This window comes from Chionomys nivalis, chromosome 12, assembly GCF_950005125.1.
Source record: "Chionomys nivalis chromosome 12, mChiNiv1.1, whole genome shotgun sequence".
Classification (NCBI taxonomy): domain Eukaryota; kingdom Metazoa; phylum Chordata; class Mammalia; order Rodentia; family Cricetidae; genus Chionomys; species Chionomys nivalis.
In genome coordinates this window covers 33234905-33255668 of record NC_080097.1, presented here as the reverse complement: position 1 = coordinate 33255668, position 20764 = coordinate 33234905, and the positions used below count along the sequence as shown (strand labels likewise).

General features: G+C 35.6%; 1 non-coding gene across 1 annotated transcript; it reads left to right on the top strand.

The window, feature by feature from the left end:
- Positions 1–1718: 1718 nt before the first annotated feature.
- On the top strand, positions 1719–1938 carry LOC130885373 (small nucleolar RNA U3). The gene has a single exon (XR_009058143.1). It is a non-coding gene; the product is annotated as a small nucleolar RNA U3 (small nucleolar RNA).
- The last annotated feature ends 18826 nt before the right edge of the window (positions 1939–20764 follow it).

Sequence of the window (20764 nt, the reverse complement as noted above, 5' to 3'; positions counted from 1 at the left end):
TTTTGTTCACATAAAAGCAAAATAATGAACATATTTCACTCTGAAGTGATTTTTTATTCTATTTTCATTATTCAGAACTCCTTTTTTGTTCTTTAATAATGTTAATTTAGGGTGTCTGAGCTGAACTGCCTGCCATGTGGGCGCAGGGCTAAATTTGAATGAAATCAGTAGAATAGAATCTCTGTGTATTTCCATCATAACTTAAGGCTGAGTTGGAGCATAATAAATCATGCTTGTCCTTTGTCATTATGTTACCTGAGCGGTGATATGTAACTCCTGTCTTCCCATTGTACTTTTGTAACTGCCATGGAAGCAGCAAATCTTCAATAAATACACTACTTTATAAAATGTATATTCTAGAAAAATTCAAAGTGTTAGAAATTCAGGAACAGAAAATTTAAATGAAGCTGAGATCACAAGAGCAAAGAGACTTACTGACAACCCATAGCTGCATTCTTCATTGTGTGGTTTAGAAGCAATCGTGTATAGTGACATTCCTCAAAGATATAACCAGTTATGGGTGGTTATATGATTAGATTATTGTTTATTCATCTTTATTCCACCAACACTTCTTAAGTATAATTCTCTAGATATTTCACTGAATGCACAGGGAACCCTTACTACTCTGAAGAATGATACCTTTGATGGGAGAGATTGACAAATTTTAATTACAATTACAGTGTAGGGGAAATGAGATGACTTTCTAGGCAAAGTTGCATGCGATGTTCAATAATGACAAAGAGGCTACACACTTCAGGCATTTATGTAGGGTACAAAAGGCCTTGCAACGGTTGTAGCATGAAAGGTTAATAGATATACTATAAAACAGCATATGAAGAAAAGGTTGAAAAGTTGCACTCTGGCCTTAAAGAAGCTAGTGTGTTTGACCAGGGCATATAAACTTGAAACCAGAGGAAACTCATTAATGTTCTTAAAGCAAGAAGTACCATAGCAACTCAGTAACACAGTAATATTTTCTCTTCTTAGAACACTGTTTCTTGTTGCTTGCTGGCTCTAGGTATTAGATTAGAACAGGGAAAGCCTGACAAAAGAACAATCATTCAAATACTTGTGTAGATACCCTTGATGGAAAGTTGGAACCACAAACTAAACAAATCTAGCATGGTGAAAAATAGGTGTACAGATAAAGCCTAGAATATGGAAGGCATAGTGAAAGGAATGAACCTGCTTTCTCCCTGGTGGACGAGAATGGTTACTTTATGCAGAACTTCTGAGCTTTGCAAGCTCAATCCTGCTGGTGATTCACTACCTGGTCGTGTACAACCTTATCCATGAGCAAGGGCAAAAGACAAGCTTCAGGGTAGATCGGATATTTCTGATTAATATATACCTATAGATTAAAATAATTTAAATATTATTACATACTATTATAATCCTGAATGGACATAAAATACAATGTCTATATTTAATCCAAAGATTATTTAACTATTGAAATTTCCTTGCCAATTTTAATTAGGAGAAGAAAGAATTACTCATTATTAAAACTTAATTTAACTAATCCTACTTGTTAAAAAAATTTACTTATGGTACGTTTGTTACTGCTTTGATACTATTTGCAGCTTTGGGAAAAGTCATGAATATGATTTTTTTTTGTTTTCTCTCATATTTTTGTTTTGTTTTACTTTTGTCTTGTTGAAAACATCGTATACAAAACTACAATAAAAATAAAAAGACCTATGCTAAACAATTATATTCTTAAGACTATAATTTCAGGGATCATTTCTATAGTTCCTAACTAGAGAAATTTCTCTGACTGAATAGAGAACCCGAGACAATGAAGAGGTGATGTATGTAGTGTTCCTTCCTGAGCTTGAAGTTAGCTCTAGGTGCTGCTTCCTTGCAGCTACTTCCTATCATTGACGATAGTTCTTCTCACCCTTTAGGAGAGTAATAGGGAGGGAATGAATTTTGAAATTTACATATATATATATATATATATATCTTGGGTTTGTATTTGTTGTTACTGTCAGTCCATTTGATATGATAACCATTTTCTATCGCTAAACAGAATCTACTTCTATTTCTCAGATTCTTTTTAAAAATTCTATCCAGGTGTAACAAAAACTTAAATCTTGCAAGTAAATGTATGGAACTAGAAATGGACATATTGAGTAAGGTATCCCAGGCTCACGAAGATAAATATCACAAGTTTTCTTTTATCTTAGGTTTTGAGTTTCCACTTTTTGGAAAACTGAAGTGACTCTAATTACGAAAGTGGAAAGAGATAAACAGAGTAGAAAGAAAAATCAAATTAAATAACAGTAACCGTTTCTGAAAAAGTCATAAAGAATCATACTATAAACTATCTACCTTAAACAAACTATGTATAAATATGCATATGTAGTTTAAATGACTTTTTTATCTGTAGTTTTATCTGGACTGACAAAATTACCACCAACAGTGAACAATTATTTGATGAAATTTCAAATATCAGGCATCAGATTCCACTTTTGAAGTGTTCTCAGGCTTGTCTAAGAGACTCTGACATTACATTCGATTACTATTACTTTTGCTTGTACCCCATGATGAACAATGGAATATCCTACAGATTCTTTTCCAGAAGTAATCTTTGATGTTTCCAGGAAGAAGATGGGGCCCCACAGCAACAACTCCTAATGATTAAGATGACATCATGATGCTGATAGCATCATGGGGGTATCAGCTGCTGATATGGCATACCTTCTCATGACTTTCTGGCCAGAACACCAAATAAGAACTTTGGAAAGAACCCTATCGACTGCTCAGAAATTGTTTGCAATTAGGCTAGACAGCAATCTTGAAAGTTAAGCATCATTTTACTTTTGCAGGATCCCATTAAAAAAAAAAAAAAAACATTGCCCTCATGACAGTGGGAAACAATTCTAGAGGACAATGTCCCCTCTCCCGAAAAGTTTGTCCTCAGGGTTAGGAACACCATTTAGGTATTGCTGATTATTACTTATATCAGGTAGAATTTTGTGGTGGAAACTTGTAGGTTCACAAATGAAAAAAAATGGGATCATAATAATGGGAAATAGTGACTACTTGTGAGCTATTATTTATGGATAATTTACATTGGTATAGTTTGTTTATACTGATACAGATTCAAATTATACTTGTTATTTCTGTTTACAATATTTGTATGCCTATGCAAAGTTATTCTGTTAGATTTTATGCATGCATGTTTTTACCTCTGTTTAAGGCATTTGAATATTGATACAACTTTTAGGGTATATTTTTATTGCATTATGTATTATTCTTACCTCTTATCAAGATACTTGTACATTGTTTACATTTTGAGGTTATTTTCCTCATTTTCTGCACATTTGTTTACAGATTATTTAATATTCTGACATGAAGTCTTAGTCTTTAAGTTATATAGGTGTTAAATATTATAGGCCAATAGTTGTTCATGTTTGTTATACATATAGTCAGATTAATTAGGTTCATTAGTTACATAGAGGTTGTATTTTGCCTAGATAGGTAATCTTCAACCACTTCAAGGATCTGTACAACATGGCATTTAAATAATTTAGGGTTCTATGACATGAGACATGATTGCCCCTGACAGTACCAATCTATTCCAGAGAGAATGTTGAGCACTGAAGACAGTCCACTTAGAGTTTATTTTCTTCTTTGCTCATTTGGACTTTGGGCAAGGAACTGCCCATGCCTCAACCACTGACAAAGTACAAGATATCCAGACTGGATAAGCAGGACACAAGGAAAAGGACTGCCAAACCTTGCCAAGACAGGGTAAGACAGTTCTGAAAAATTTCCTGCCTCTGAAAATGGTCTGTCAGTTATGCTAGGCCTTAGCCAAAGTTAGTTGCTTATTCGATGTTGCAAATGAGTCTTTGGGTGATTGCTCAGGTATCCTATTGTCTTTGTCATATACTGCTTACTTTGGAAGCTGCTTGATTTCACTTCCTGCCTACTCACGTAATATTATCTCCTTTCTCAGGCCTTCAATGGGGTTGAAGATTAGATAGTTGTAGGTACCTTCCTCTCATGATTTAGCCAAGCTTATTTCTGATGCAAGACTTAGTTTCTTTGGAACGGAATGTCTGTTAAAACATTTGTCATGTGTTTTTTGCTTAATATTGTTTATGTTGTTTGTAATTTTTTACTTGATATCTGTTCCTATTGTATGTAGTTTGTTATTGGGTTTGGATCACTCTTGTTTAGACAAAAGGGGGAGGTGATGGGGAAATCTTGTTAATCAATTATGTTTAAGAGGTGGCACCAGTTTAGGGTGTGGCTTTATGGGACAAATGGACACCGGGCCCAGGGTCTCTCTCTCTCTCTCTTTCTCTCTCTCTCTCTGTGTGTGTGTGTGGTTCCCTTGCCGCACAGCTGAACTTGGACTTCTTGTTCCAGTTTCATGAGATTTCCCCTTATAACAAATAAAATTATGAATTTTTATCTTTTAGCTACCCTGGTTATTTCCTGAATCGAGTTAACATCTACAATAGTTACTCTTTGTACTATGTCTCTTTATCTTTTCTTGGGAATGTGTTACCTTGGTCAGTGTTCCAAGATGTGGCTATCCTGACTATGAATGTCTAGAAACAGAGAATGAAACAAAAAAAGAAAGATGGAACTTGGAGAAGAAACAGATGAATCCTCTGTACTGTTATACTTGAATACTTTAGCAGGCCTCTTCAAAGCTGAACACATCGAGAGTAGATAAAATCATAACTAATCTCCATTACCAACATTAATTCACTACCCACAGTGAACAACGATAGCATAATTCATTCAATTATAGAAGAATACCCATTCTCAGGCTTGTATAAAACATTTGATAATATAAATCTGAGCCCTAATATAAAGAATCATTGGATGAAATAAAATTATATAGCATCCCTTCTTATGTTACAATGAAATTAATATAGAGCTCACTGGTGAGAAATGTATGACAGTCCCTGAACATTTTATGATTAAAAGGCATGTTTGCTATTAACTTGCTGGTAATGGAAGAATATTCCATTTGACATTATCACATAAGTATGGTCATGTAATAACAATAGCCTAGTTTTCTCTGATTCTTTAGTCTGATCTGTTTTGATAGTATCAGCAAGCAAAAGTCTTGAAGAAGCCCCAGATTTGTTTTAAAATTTGTTTTGCATTAGAATATGTGACAGAAAACTCATTGCTTCAGCAATGTGAATTGTCTTGTTTATACCTACCTTTGTTCTCCATACCGTTCCTCTGGACTGGCTGGTTTTCACTCATTATAACGTTATTTTGCTAATGAGTTTGCTTTATAGTCACTTCAGAATGAGAAGAAAATATTTTATTATCTTCTTCCTGAGTTTGTTATTAAAAACATAATACAAGGACATGATAAATGAAAACAATGACTAATATCTTGCTATTGTTCTCTGATCTTTCCTTAATAAATCCACAAAAGTGATAATCACAATTTTAGATTTAAGGCTGAACATAATTTTAAAAGTTCATGCTGTCGCCTTTCTTGGTTTAATGGTGGGTAAACTACATACCTGTTTCATTATGAATTACACGGGAATTAGTTATGGCTCGAATTAGACCTTTAAATATAAAGAGAATTCATGCTACTCCTAATGAATTAAGTCCTTAGAGTTTATCTTTCCCAAAGTGTTATCATTCCTTTAGTTATAAGCATGGTTCACATCGTCATAGATTCAAATGCGACAACTCCCAATAAGAACTCTTCTGCTTTGATGCTTTCAAAGACCAGTCTAGTTCCTAAATACTCATGTCATGTTAAAAAAAAGATCTTCCAAGTCATTTGTCTACTAGGAGTAGCTTTTTAAAAATAGATTCTATTGATGCACTCTGTGTTATTGCATTATACTGAAATAATAAAGCTTAGTCAAGGCAATAATAATTAAGCAGTTTTTCATTCATGTATCTTTTAGCTTAAGCATTTTTCATTTTACATGGAAGTTAAATGACTTTAACTATTTTCTTCTGAGTATGTATTTACAATATTCATTGAAAAAGACTAAATCTGGAAGATAAACTAACTTGGAATGTACAATACAGCAGCAGACACTATCTTTAATATTCTAAAACCAGTACGTAATTTAATATATTTTCCCAATCTTTTTCTCATTTCACCAATAGTTCATATACCTCATTTGTTTGCTTAGAATTGCTGATTCAGAAACTATTTCATGCAATGTTGTGAGGTTTATTCACAGATAATCATAAAAGATAAAATTAATTCTATAACATGCTTTGGAAAAAACATTCACCAGGTTATAAAATTGTCAATTGTCCTAAAACTTTTTAAATATTTAAAAATTATCTATATGTAGAAATGTATCATATCATCTAAATTGTTATTATAATGCCTTTCTTTTAATTGTTTTTTATTTATTTTTTATCACTTTATAAATAATATCATTCAAAATTGCACTTCCTCTCCTCCTCCCACTTCCATCTCTCTCCCCCCTTCTCCTCCCCCTCCAGTCCTAAGAGGGGGCAGTGTACCCTGCCCTGTGGGAAGTCCAAGGCTCTCTCCAGTCCAACCAGGCTTAGGAAGGTATGCATCCAAATAGACTAAAATCCCAAAAATCCAGTACATGCAAAAGAGACTAATTCCAGTGCCATTATCATTGACTTTTCAGTCTGCCCCAATTGTCAGCCACATTCAGAGGGTCCAGTTTGATCCCATGCTCATTCAGTCCCAGTCCAGCTGGCTTTGGTGAGCTCCCATTAGCTCAGGCACACTGCCTCAGTGGGTGGATCATCCCCTCGTGGTCCTGACTTCCTTGCCCATTTCCTCCCTCCTTCTGCTCTTCAACTGGACTTTGGGAGCTCAGTCCAGAGCTCCGATGTGGGTCTCTGTCTCTATCTCCATCTGTCTTGCCGGACAAAACTCTATGGTGATATTCAAGATAGTCATCAGTCTGACTACAAGATAAGGCCAGTTCAGGCACCTTCTCCTCCACTGCCCAGGGTCCTAGCTAGGGACTTCGCATCAACACCTGGGAACCCCTCTAGAGCCAAGTCTCTTGCCAACCCCAAAATGGCTCCCTTAATTAAGATATCTTTTTTCCTGCTCCTGGAGAAGTGAGTGACCACACAGTCAGGTGGTCCCAGGGAACTGAGTCCCAGGCCCCTCCAATTCCATAAGCTTTTCTGGCTATCCAGCAGGGTGTGTTCCAGGCTGCTAGCTTTATTTACCCCAAGCACTCCTTTTCATCTGTAGGGTCCTTGGATTTCTCAACTCAGCCTGAACCTCTCAGGCTGAGAGGTCCGGAGAGTCAGCAGGGAGTGTTCCTGCCACTGCAGCTACTTTGAACCATCCCACCCTGTCTCGCAAGCCTGCCTTTTTGTTTGCATGGTCCATGGAACCCGGCAAGAAACCCAGCTCCCATGCTGGAAGGACCCAGAGTTAGCCAGAGGGCTGGAAAGACCCGGGGAGCTGAATACAGGCCCCCTCCAGTTCCCTGGGCTTTTCTGGTCATCCAACCCGTTGTGTTCCTGCCTGCTGGCTTTCTTTATCCCATTCCACCCTGCCCTCAAGCACTCCTTTTCTTTGTTCTTAAAAAATCTCTTTATGTATTTTAAAAATAATTTCATTTGTTATTTGTTATTATATTTCATTTATTCATATTCATCTACTTCCAAAAATCCTGTCAGATCCTCCCCTTCTCTCTACTCAAATGTTTATGTTTCTGAATCTGATTTTGTCAGACAATCATTTCTAGGTGTGGAGTAACACTCTCTAGGGGTCCATATACTAAGCGTACATTATATTGAAAGCTGACTTTCTATCTGCCAGCAAGAATCAAATGCCATGATCTCATGATCTTGGTTTGGGACTTCATATCCACCTTCCTTACTCCATGATGAAATTTTTCTAATTTGAGATTGCTCAGGTTTTATGTATGCTATTAAATTAATCTCAGTACATGTATATGTCTGTCTTATTGGGTCTGGAAGCACAGTTTCTTTGAAATATCCACTTACAATATTATTTTCTACTCTTCCATTGAGACTTCAGATAACCAAGGTGATTAGATGTCCCATTTAGAGCTAATTACTCCAAAGTCTCTTGACCAGTTCTTGTTGTCTGTGTTAATTCATGTGTGCTGCAGGTAGAATACTTTCTGATGAAAGTAGAACTATATACCGATATATAGGTATAATAGTAAGTCATTAGTACCCATTTTGTTAATATGTCTCTGTGTGTTTCCTTAGGACTGAATGGTTGTGGGACTGGGTGGTACAGAAACTTTCACCTACAAATGGCACCCAAACATTTGTCAAAAATTTCCACATAAAGCCTGAGAAAGCTTTTTAAAAAGGATTCTAGTCAGACAAGTACAGGGTCAAGCACAGCTTCTTAAATCTTTACTCTGGTTAGGCTTTGTTTGTTGGCAGCAAGCAGAGGCATGGCTCCTTTAAGAAAGGCTTTCACTGGAGAGATGGCTCAGAGGTTAAGAGCATTGCCTGCTCTTCCAAAGGTCCTGAGTTCAATTCCCAGCAACCACATGGTGGCTCACAACCATCTGTAATGGGGTCTGGTGCCCTCTTCTGGCCTGCAGGCATATACACAGAATATTGTATACATAATAAATAAATATTTAAAAAAAAAAAAAAGAAAGGCTTTCACAACATCATTAGCTGAAAAAACAAAAAAACAAACAAAAAACCCACATGGTGGCTCTTTTAAGAGGACCTGACACCAAATGCTTAAAGGGTGTTTGTCATAGGTCAGAGGCATGCCTCTTGGTGGTGGCATGTAACTAGAAACTGCAGAAAGTTACGACAACAAGAATGGTTCCCACCTGTATCTTTGCCGTGAAACAAGAATCTCAGGAAGTTAAGGAATGGAGCAGAACCAGTTGCCAAACCTGTATCTTTAATCCTAGCCATATCACTTAGCAGATTAAAGACTCATGTGATCAGAAAATGGCAGATATATACAGTAAACATAGATTCAAATGAAAAAAACGAAATGGCTTGTAGTGTGTTTAAAAATAAATGTAGGCTTTGAAGAGAAAAAAAAAAGATAGATACAGTCCTTAAAAAAGAAATAAAGTAAGAAAAAAAGCCACATGGAAATAGAAAATACACAGAGAGAAATAACACATACTGTATGTTATTGTGTTGTCTTTGAATTATTTGACTGCTGAGGAACGAGCAACAACTGACTGCTAAAAGGTTATAAATGCTGCTGGTTTAATCCAGCTGTGATTATTTCGAGTCTGGGCAGCTAGGAATGAATGAGGTACCTCTGCCAACACCCATAAGACTACCAGCGTCCCCAATTAGCAGTAATTAACCTAGAAAACTATGCCCACATTCCCCCCCAAAAATGGATAATGGTAGTTTGTCTTTATTTACAATGTTGGTTACAAGTTGTTATGGAAACCCCAGGACCCAGCAATACCACTCTTGGGAATATACCCAAGAGATGCCCTATCATATTACAAAAGCATTTGTTCAGCTATGTTCATAGCAGCATTATTTGTAATAGCCAGAACCTGAAAATAATCTAGATGACCTTCAATGGAAGAATGGATGAAGAAAGTGTGGAATATATACACATTAGAGTACTACTCAGCAGTAAAAAACAATGACTTCTTGAATTTTGCATGCAAATGGATAAAAATAGAAAACAGTATCCTGAGTGAGGTGTCCCAGACCCAAAAGGATGAACATGGGATGTACTCATAATTGGTTTCTAGCCATAAATAAAGGACATTGAGTCTATAATTTGTGATCCTAAAGAAGCTAAATAAGAAGGTGAACCCAAAGAAAAACATATAGTTATCCTCCTGGATATGGGAAGTAGACAAGATTGCCGGGCAAAAAATTGTGATCTTGGGGGTGGGGTGGGATAGGGGTAAGGGGAGATGGGGAGAGAAAAGTGAGAAGGGGAGGATGGGGGGAACTTGGGGAATTGGGATGGTAGGGATAAAGGAAGGATGGATATGGGAGCAGGGAAGCATATATCTTAATTAAGGGAGCCATCTTAGGGTTGGCAAGAGACTTGAACCTAGAGGGGCTCCCAGGTGCCCAGGGGGATGTCCCCAGTTAGTTCCTTGGGCAGCTGAGGATAGGGAACCTGAAATGGCCCTATCCTATAGCCATACTGAGGAATATCTTGCATATCACCATAGAACCTTCATCTGGCGATGGATGAAGATAGAGACAGAGACCCACATTGGAGCACCGGATTGAGCTCCCAAGGTCCTAATGAGGAGCAGAGGGAGGGAGAACGTGAGCAAGGAAGTCAGGACCACCCACTGAGACAGAGGGACTGATCTATTGGGAGCTCACCAAGGCCAGCTGGACTGGAACTGAAAAAGCATGGGATAAAACCGGACTCTCTGAACACGGCAGACAATGAGGGCCGATGAGAAGCCAAGGACAATGGCGCTGGGTTTTGATCCTACTTCATGTTCTGGCTTTGTGGGAGCCTAGTCAGTTTGAATGCTCACCTTCCTAGACCCAGATGGAGGGGGGAGGACCTTGGAGTTTCCACAGTGCAGGGAACCCTGACTGCTCTTCTGACTGGGGAAAGGAGTGGGGGGAGGGGGAGAGGAGTGGGAGGGAAATGGGAGGCTGGGAGGAGGCGGAAATTTTTTTCAATAAAAAAAAAGCTAAAAAAAAAGAGGCTGGATTCATGGTTTTTTGTTTTGTAAATAGAAAAAAGGGCAAATGCTGAGGTATAATGCTCTTGTACACTGTTAAGATTTGTCACTCATATTGGTATAATTAATGTTGATTGGACAGTAGTTAAGCAAGAACTATAGGCAGAGTGACCAGACTAGGAGGATTCAGGGTAGAAGAAAGACAGAGATGCAGTCACAAACCAGATGCAGAAGAAGCAAGATGAGAATGTTTCAATGAGAAAAAGTACCAAGCCATGTGGCTAAGCACAGAAAAGAATTATGGGTTAATTTAAGTTGTAAGAGCTAGTTAATAATAAGCCTGTAATATTAGGCCAAATAATTTATAATTAATATAAACCTCTTTGTGTTTCTTTGAGACTGAATGGCTGTGTGACCAGGTGGGACAGAAACTTTCCTCTACACTTCCACACCCTGGCAGCTTTATCTTAGCTCAGCAATATGGAGACTGTCCCTTCCTGGCAAAGTTTTCTAGTTTCTGCCCAGCCTCATCTGTAAGATGTGTCTAGGCCCAGGATATCTGACTTATCCAAAGAGTGACCCTTGACACAGTGTCTTATTCTGAAAACAGTCATTAAGCACTAATCATTATGTACCACCACCACTATAAACAAACTTTTAAGTTATATTAAGTTCATATGATTAGTGATTAAAATGGCTTGAGATGAAACTGATACCATACTTTTATAGGTGTATGAGTTCTGAAGATATCTCCTTATATATTCTCATCAGAAAATAATTATTGGGTTTTCTTTACAATTGCCTAAATATTATGCCTTTAATTTTTATCTTAATGTTATAATGTATAATACTTGAATTCATTCTATTTTATTATGGTCCATTTTACCTTTCTTTAAAAAATGTTCTATAAAAACCTAATGATCTTCTTATTTCATAATTTGTGATCTTTTATAGTGTCTTAATTGTATTGATAATCTACGTTTCCAGATAATTTTAATAGTCAACTTTGCTGATACAAAATGGTAGGCAAGTTTTTGAATATGAGAGAAAGGATTATAAATTCAAGGAAATTCTGAGTTAGCTGTAGCTAAGAATCATGCCATACACCTATAATGCCAGCACTAAGAGAAATGCAGGGGCATTTCCATTAGTTGAAGTCTTTACTCTTTAATAGAGCAAGCATCAGGCCAACTTAGACTATACAACACATTGTTTGAAATAAAACAGAACAAACAAAAGACGAGGTCTAGATAATGATCCTTGTCACAGTATAAATCAATTTTCAAATGGGATCTTAGACTACTCTTATATCAATAATTAGTTTGTGTGAGGACCCACAGAGTTGTGATCCTGTTCTACTATGATTAGCGGTCAGAGAGTTTGATCTTATTTTGCTCACTTAAATTGACTGACAACAGGTGTGGCTACAAAAAAAAGATTCTGACATAGGATGTGGTTAATTAGCATTTTAGGTATAAATGTGGATCCACTACAGCTTGACCAAAGGTTGGGGAATTCAAGTCTATTCTTTCTATCATGTCTATAAATTCTGTTGCCTATACCCTCTCCCTTTGGAGTGAAATATATAAGCATGTGGAAAATAAATGAGGGTGATTTAATACTCAATGAATGTTCCTCTCAATGCTGATCTGTGTTTCTATCTCTTATTTCTCTTATATCTCTGTTCCTTTTGCTTAATAATTCTAATCATCAAGCTCCTATCCTGGAACCTGTGAGTTTTGTCAAATCTGGTTTTTGACAGTTTGCATGAATTTCTCATTTTAATACCGTCTACAAACCTTGGAAAATGCCCTGGGCTAGTGAAACAGAAGAAAGAATATCATTATAAAAGCAGGGTATTACTGTCAAAATTAGAGTGTGTTGTTAGCATATGAAGACTAACTGAGGTCACTATAAAGCTTTCAGTAGAAAGGGTGACAATGAGAGTACAAAATGGCTGTGACCATTCTTAGAAGTCTAGTACCCAAGGATTTAAGGAATAGAGAACATCAGAGAAAGTACTGCATTTTTATTATGTTCACACATAAACAAAAATGGTCAATTTTGCTTATCAAGCCACTGTATCAGACATTGCAATTTATTTGTAGGTAAGAAAGATCATGCCATGATATCACACTTCAGATCATTTTAATAATAAAATAGCGTTTCTTAGTGCATTGAGAATATATACCCAACTCTCAAAATAAATTAATGAGAGCTGTTATAAATTTCAGGCAATACTTTGCATATCCATTTCCTCTATCTTTATCTGATTTCCTTTCTCATATGCTAATTTAATAACTTTGTTTCATTTTACCCAAGGAACCTACAGTGGTATCTAAAAATGCTAAGGAGCTTTGTAGCTTCTTTAATGATCTTTCACATTGAGTGAAACACCCCACCCCCAAATTGGTAGTTATGTACTCTACTTCTATATTAATAATGATTTTTATTTATGCAGATTTGATAAATCATCATAGGGTGGAATTGATGGTGTCATAGATACAGGAAATTATTCTTTATCTATTTCACTATATTCTAAGGAATGATGCTAATGATGAGCATGTCCAAGTCTCAGTTTTATTTCTGCAGTCTCTTTCTTCATGCAATAATCCTTTCTCTTTACTTATAATGATCCAGAATCTGCTTACTGTTCTGTTTTTGTGGCCTCTGACCTGAGCTAATTAGTTTTCATTGCTAGCATAACACTACAATAACTATTATTTCAACTATTTCCCTTTAGAGTGAAGCCAGGATAATGAGAAGTCCCTTGAATTGTATTTGAGCAGTGGAACTATAAAAATGTGAAACCTTGAGAAGCAAGTCAAATCTATATTATGCATGTGATGTAATACGTCTCATGTGTGTCTCATTTTTAAGCTCCTCATATCTTTATAGGATAACATATTCAACCTCAAAAGTGATATTTTGATGAGAGCAGACATTTCAGAGTCTAAATTTAAAGTTGGAAGATTATCTCTAGGGCTGATCTATTGGAATTACTTATCTGAGCTGAAGTAATTCAAGTAATTCAGGTGTAGTGAAAACCCTTCTAATAAATTCAGAAGCACCGAGGAGTAGTGAGATTGGTGGCTGTGGTGCTTAGTTGATTCTCTTCTTATAATTCTTGACTTTTAAAGCCTACATGTTTAAAAATGTGTTTCAGAAATCCATGTGCTTATGAACATTTGATTCACTAATTTTGAAAGACTGATAAAGGTCTTTCAGTGGTAAATTCAGATACCAAAAAAAGCCCTAAGTATGAGCACACACAAGTAAAAAATAAGACTTAGTAAAATGTCACTGTGAAGTATAGAGGGCAGACCAAATCTTGAATACACTGGAAATTGTATTCACAAAGAAAAGTTATAAAATACTTTTTGCTGAAAAAAAAGAAAAGAAAAAGAAGGAAGGAATAATGGAAGGAAGAAAGAAATATAAACTTAGTAGGTTTTTGAATTTGAAGGCAGATAAAGAGGAAAACTGTCCTATCAGCTTGCATTACAGATATGATGTATATTGAATATTTAGTGTTTAGCCAGTGTTTTGAAAGGAAAAGAAATATATGTAATATATACACACACATATATGTATATATACATATACACACACACACACACATATACATATATATATATGTTAAAATTACCAAACTTAAGGTCATGGCTAGGAAAAAGTTAACTTCTAAAGATACTATCTTGATTTCTCTTTCCTCTTCTCTCTTTAGTCTTCCCTTCTCTCTATATCCCTTTTCCCTTGCCTAGCTGTCTTTCTATAGTATAGTGCTCTTCCACCCCCCCCCGACTATTCTATGATTAAACAGAATTTAACCAAATAGGGATGACATTTCTAACATCATTAAAAGCCCCAATTTCCAACCCATATTCCTTAATTCCTATTGCAACATGAAGTTTTATGTGTGTGTGACTATTCTAATATATAATAATATGCAACAGTATCCTTTTTATGACAATAGGAATAATACTAAGCAAATGCTGTTGCAACTTAAGTAATGGTGCATTTTCATTAATATCACAAAATAATTGAGCAAAGCAAATTAAAAAAAATAATCTCCAAGTTTTATAAATGAACCATAGAAATAGGCTTCAGATGAGTGTGCCCAAGACTTTGGCTTTAGTATGTCCACATTTGCCATTTATTTTAGAGTGCTTGGAGCATAGGTTGGACCACTTTAGAGTCATTCCTTAGCTACTACTCAAGAACTCCCCTAGCAATCACTATTGGCACATAAAGAAAGTTGTAGTAGGAAGATGCAGGCCTTCTTTTCGTCCCGGCCGCCTGGCTCCTGGCAACCCGGCTAGCTTAATCCCAGTAATAATCACACAGAAATTGTATTAATTAAATTACTGCCTGGTTCATTATATCTAGCCTCTTCTTAGCCAACTCTCACATCTTCATTTAACCCATTTCTAAAAAGATCTGTGTATCAACACGTGACTGTGGCTTACCAGCAAGATTCTAACCTACGTCTGTCTCAGGCAGAAGATCCATGGCATCTGCCACACTTCCCTTCTTCCCAGCATTTTCCCTTCTTCCCAGCATTCTGTTCTGTCTACTCTACTCTGCCCACCTAAGGGTTGCCCTATCAAAAGGCCAAGGCAGTTTCTTTATTCAACCAATGAAAGCAACACAAATATAGAAGGACATCCTACACCAAAAAGTGTGATGCTCTTTGGAATAGTGTATTAGATATATGTATAAGAGGGAGGATCCACATTTTTTTAACAAAGGGATACAGAAATAATTTATTTAATTAGTTACATTTTCCTTAATGGAGAATTTTTTTAACTATGTAATAGCAGATTTCTAACCTATAATTGTTTTTAATGATGACCTTTCTCATATTACAAAGTATTGGCCCTGCTTTAGAATCAATGACCTCCATCCTAGATCCCTTAACTAATACTTGTTGCATGAGAATTTAGGGCACTCCGAGAAGAAACATTTTTTTTTTTATAGTGAGCACCTTGGATGAAGGGGTGCTATCCTGATGAATGCATTATTAGAATACTCAGTTATCCTTTAACCATCTTAGAGTGTGTTTGTAACTTGATAGGATGGGGTTAGTGATAGAATATTCTAAATTGCTGTCATAAATGAAGACCCTCCAAAGCACTATAACATGGTCCTTGATCATATTTAGTTTACTTTAACTCAGAACTCTAGAAAAACACCAAACACATTACCCAAGATAAAACATCCAAAGGTTATACAAATGCATGCACACATACAATATATGCACTCACAGAATCTGAAGACAAGAGCTAACCTAACCTCACCACTTACTGTTTATGCTTTATACTAAACTATAGTGAAACATGGCTAACCACACTCCAGGAGTGTACCCATGTGTGAGTCTGCATTTATTGTCATGTCACTGTCTCAGTGTTCTTCTTTGTTCATTTGTAATAGACTAGTGGCCACACTGAAAGTTGCTCTTAAAGACTTGTTAAATTAAATTGCTCTTGATTTTTCCCTCTGGTTGTGTGTAACTCATGGGCTTGTCATAGAAAACTATACAGAAAAGAGATTTCTCTCCACAACTTCTCACAGGTGGTGGAAATCAAGTAGCATTGTGTTCTACATCAAATCTTGTATTAAAAAATGTAAAAAAAAAAAAAAAAAAAAAGAAAGAAAATGCAGGTTGTCATTGCCAATGATCAGAAAGGAAGCCGGGAACTCTTAAGCACATTACTCCTAAATTTGCTCTGAAATATGCATAAGCTCACATGACATTCTGGTAAATTAATTTCTTCTAGAATATGTCATGAATTTTAGAAAGAATATTATTTGGCAATTACTAAAGAAGTAATTCATTCTTCTGTATAAAAAAAATAAATGGTTGCATTAAGCCCTTGTGAACTGTCAGAATGTGATGTATGGTTGCTTCCAGCAATAGCAGTGTATGCACTCAGCTCTCAGCTTAGTAATAGATTTTCAATAACACATGAATTAGGTCACAAATTTGTGTGAAAACCTAGAAATAACTCTCTCCTTTTCTCACCTCCCCTATCTATATAATCTTCCCCCTTTCTATCTCTCTAGCTAATTTTTCTCTGTATATCTTTATCTTACTCCTTTACAATGGTTAGTAGTCATCTCTTGAGATCATGATACTTTGTAGAAATAAATAGAAAAAGAACCAAACAGTATTGTGCTCAGCAAAATAAATAGTTCCCCCCAAAGAGGGTAAGAATATTTATGATCTGTAATGCTCAAAAAAACATTGCTTTTGTTATTTATAATTCTTTTATATGTCTTGTCTCATAATATTTTCATAAAATTCTCTGGGGATCAATGATATCATTTTGAATATTTACCAATCTGTTCCTGGAAGACATGTGATTTATCAATTCATATATGAAACAGTGGTGAGTAAAATATTTAGAGACTGGTTTTATTGACTTCAGTTCCATATTCTTTCTACCGACAAAATAACCAAATAATATTGCCATTTAATCATGCCAGGTTCATAGCTTTTCTTATTTGTGCCTTGAATTTTCTTTCTTGCTCCTGTGTTATGGAAAAATATAACTATTAACAAGTCCATTCCTGACTTAGATTCAAAGATGAAGGTATGATTTTCATGATCAGGGGCTGAACTGGAACTTATAATGAATGTAGAGATGCTAGTAGAATATAGAACAACTGAAAATCAGCATTGAGAAGATGAAAAATAAAAAAGGGGAAAACTCTAGTAACAAACACTGTTTTCCTTTAAATAGCAAAGCAAGACAGAACAAAACATACTCAGATCTTGAAATGGTGTAAATACACATTGTAATTTTTTTCTTTTCTTTTTGATGTGATAATATATTTACATCATTTCTCTCCCTCTAGTCCTCCCCCCAAAACTCCTAAATATGCCTCCTTGCTTTTAAATATATAACCACTTTGTTCATAAATTATTGTTATAGGCATATATGTACATAAATATTCGTGTATATATTTCTAAATACAAGGTGCTAGGTCTGTAGTTTTACTTGTGTGTGTGTTCTTAGGACTGATAATTTTGTATTGGATACTCAGTTGGTGTAGTCTTCCTTAGAGTCGACTTTTCCCCCACTTTCAGTATTCCATACTTTAGTTCTTTGTGTACAGCTTAGGTCTCCTGGGCTATCCCATGTCTAATTTAGCATGTTTATTGCTGCTGTCCTTATTGAGCTCATGTTTGGACAGTCATGTTGGTGAGTTTAAGAGATTACCTTCTGACATTACTAGGAGACACAATCTACCAGAAAAATCCCTGATCCTCTGATTTACATTCTTTCTGATCCCATGTTGGCAGGGGGCCCTTATCTTTAAGTGCACAAGTGTTTCATAGTTGCATTCATTGAAACTGTGCTCCAGAAGTCTGAATTTTGATTGGCTGTGTTTTTCTATGATGTTTCCCATCTGTTGAATGCAGAGATTTCCTTGATGGAGGGTAAGTACTATATTTATATATGAGTATAAGGATATATGATGAGTACTGCTGAGAATTTTATAAGCAAGGGATAAAATATAAATATCCATAAGTGGAAATGGTGTACATTTTCTGGTAAGAATCCTGCTATAGGCAGTACTTTAAAGTAAGCTTTAAAAATTCCTTAGTGTAAACTTACTCTGGGTGAGTACTGAAAATATATTCATATTTAGGTGTAAGTTAGTCTCAAAGAAATGAATACACCATTTGGAGAAGGAGACAGCATTTGAAATAGGTATAGATCTTTATTATTCCATGTCTGTTCCTAATGACTATGCTTCAATACAGGCAGACCTTGGTAAGTTTTGTCAAGTCCTGCCTCATGCCTGGGTTTGATATTCATCAGCTCTAATCAATCCACTGTGCCCTTGTCTTTCCTTTCATTCCTGGGGATGTAGGAACTTTCCCAATGCAATTATTTTCAGTCTTCTGTCCTTGTTAGATCTCTTTAAAACAGCTAACAACTTTGTAAATCATCTCTTTACTAAAACATCTTCAAGGGTCTCTTTTCAATGTGCCATCTGTTCTCTGACTGGGACAGTGATCAAGCAATTATTATTATGATCATCATTATAATTATTAAAGGGTCTCATTGAATTTGATGCCAAGTGTGGTTATGAAGGGGATTCATAGCTACTGTCTTGAGACTATGTGAGCCATCAAGTGGCACAAGCATATGGAGAACTGTCAATCTTGTGAGTAATTATCTAATGTGTCAGACATTATAAAGTGGGCTTAAAACTGTTTATATTTGTTGAGAAATAGAACGATTTCACCCAATGTTTATCTTTACTGAGGCATCATAAAGGATTTCTCAAATATCACATGCCAGTTGAGTTTTGTAAATAATTATAAATGTGAAAATTAAAGTCAAAGATCTTATCTTTTATTAACTTTTGATATTCCAAAGACATTTGTGATTATATCTTCCTGGGTGTGACAAGGAGAAGGGTATTGAGAAAGAGAGACCCCCCTGCCAGGAAGGCAGCTGCAAGTCAGCATTGAGCATGTTATCTTGACCTTGCCAGGACTCCTTACTTCATCAGTGGATACACTGAGCAGGGAAGAAGGCTTTATAATCAGCCATAAGTAAATCCATCAGCAGTAAGCAGTTGGAGGGGGAAATAAAAGATACTGAGTTTTAGACACTGAGAACTGAATGAAGAAATTTGGTACTAGGTGTGAACTCTTTGAATTATTTACTTTCTAAGGTTACTATATATTTTTTAAGATGCTATGAACCACATCTGCTCAATAATTTAAGTAGTCTGAGTTTAAGTAGCACATAATCTGATTTTATTTGTTGATTCATTTGCTCTAAAGCAGTTTAACGTAGTTCAAAGATAACTTTATATTTCTCTTATAAAGTTATAGAAAAATGAATTAGGATGAGGAATCTTTTTCTCAAACATACTGAGAAGGCAAATATTCATTTTCTCAGTGTTTGTTGTCAATGGGGTTTCCCATATTCCACAGAGCCTGGCAAAGACCTTCTCTTCTTATTTGTTTGACCTGGGCATCAGAATTGATTGTTACTGGCTTACTTTAGCTACCACAAAGGACTCATAGATTGTTTTACAATCAATCCTGGCTTGAAATGTCTATTAAAGTTCACCACAGGAACTGGAATGTCAACGTACCTGTGATAAATGGTTCTCTCCAAGTCAACTGTTAAAACACTCCAAACAAGATAACATACCTTATATTCAAAAGTACAGAAACTAATAAAACAAGTAAAAATGTTCTTAAATATCAGATAAGTAAGCTCTATTATCAGATAAGTTAGCTCAAAGCTCGGTAATACATCAAACTTTTTATTCCTACATATCTTTAATATAGTATTGACTGGCAAATTTTATTTGATGCAGTAGGCTTTAAAAGTGTGTGGAGTGTAAACATGTATGCTTATATGTATTTATTTGGACATAAAATATCTTCATTTATATTTATTTGTATTATGATGCATCTGGAGTTTTGAAAATAAAATTCACTTGTTTCCCCTCCTTCTACATCTTCTCTATTTTTTCCATTGGCTAATAGCTAAAATCCAACTCTTTTTTGGAAACCTATTTAAAAAAACCTCCTACTTTCTCAGCATTTATAATCTCATTTTAGAAAGACTGTAACTTTTAAGGACTAGAAAGGGTTTTTTTGTTAAAGTAAGCTATCTTTGCAATCAACCAGTCTATAGTATTCTGTTTTTTCAAAAACAAAAACAAAAAAATTAACAAAAGCAAATATTTTTAGACAGTGGGGGCCTCTGTGAAGCTGAATTTATACCTTAATTTTCAAATTTTAGAAATTGTAAAAAGACAATCCCAATTTAGTACCATTTTCATATATAACATGCGCTATATATTTGAAGTCTTATTTATAGGATGAACGAATGAGTGACAATATTAAAGCACAATCAAAAATTTAAAAAAATGAGTTAAGACTGATCTTTTTGAGCCTCTAATTCAGACCTTTTTTTTTTTTTTTTTGAAGATATGAATCTGACTTGTGAAAACTTACCATCATTGGAAGGGCAGCTTAGGCAGAAAGAAAGAAAGAAAGAAAGAAAGAAAGAAAGAAAGAAAGAAAGAAAGAAGGAAGGAAGGAAGGAAGGAAGGAAGGAAGGAAGGAAGGATCCCACTGAGAGATAGGAGATTATCTCCATGTCTGACCCTTTCAAGAA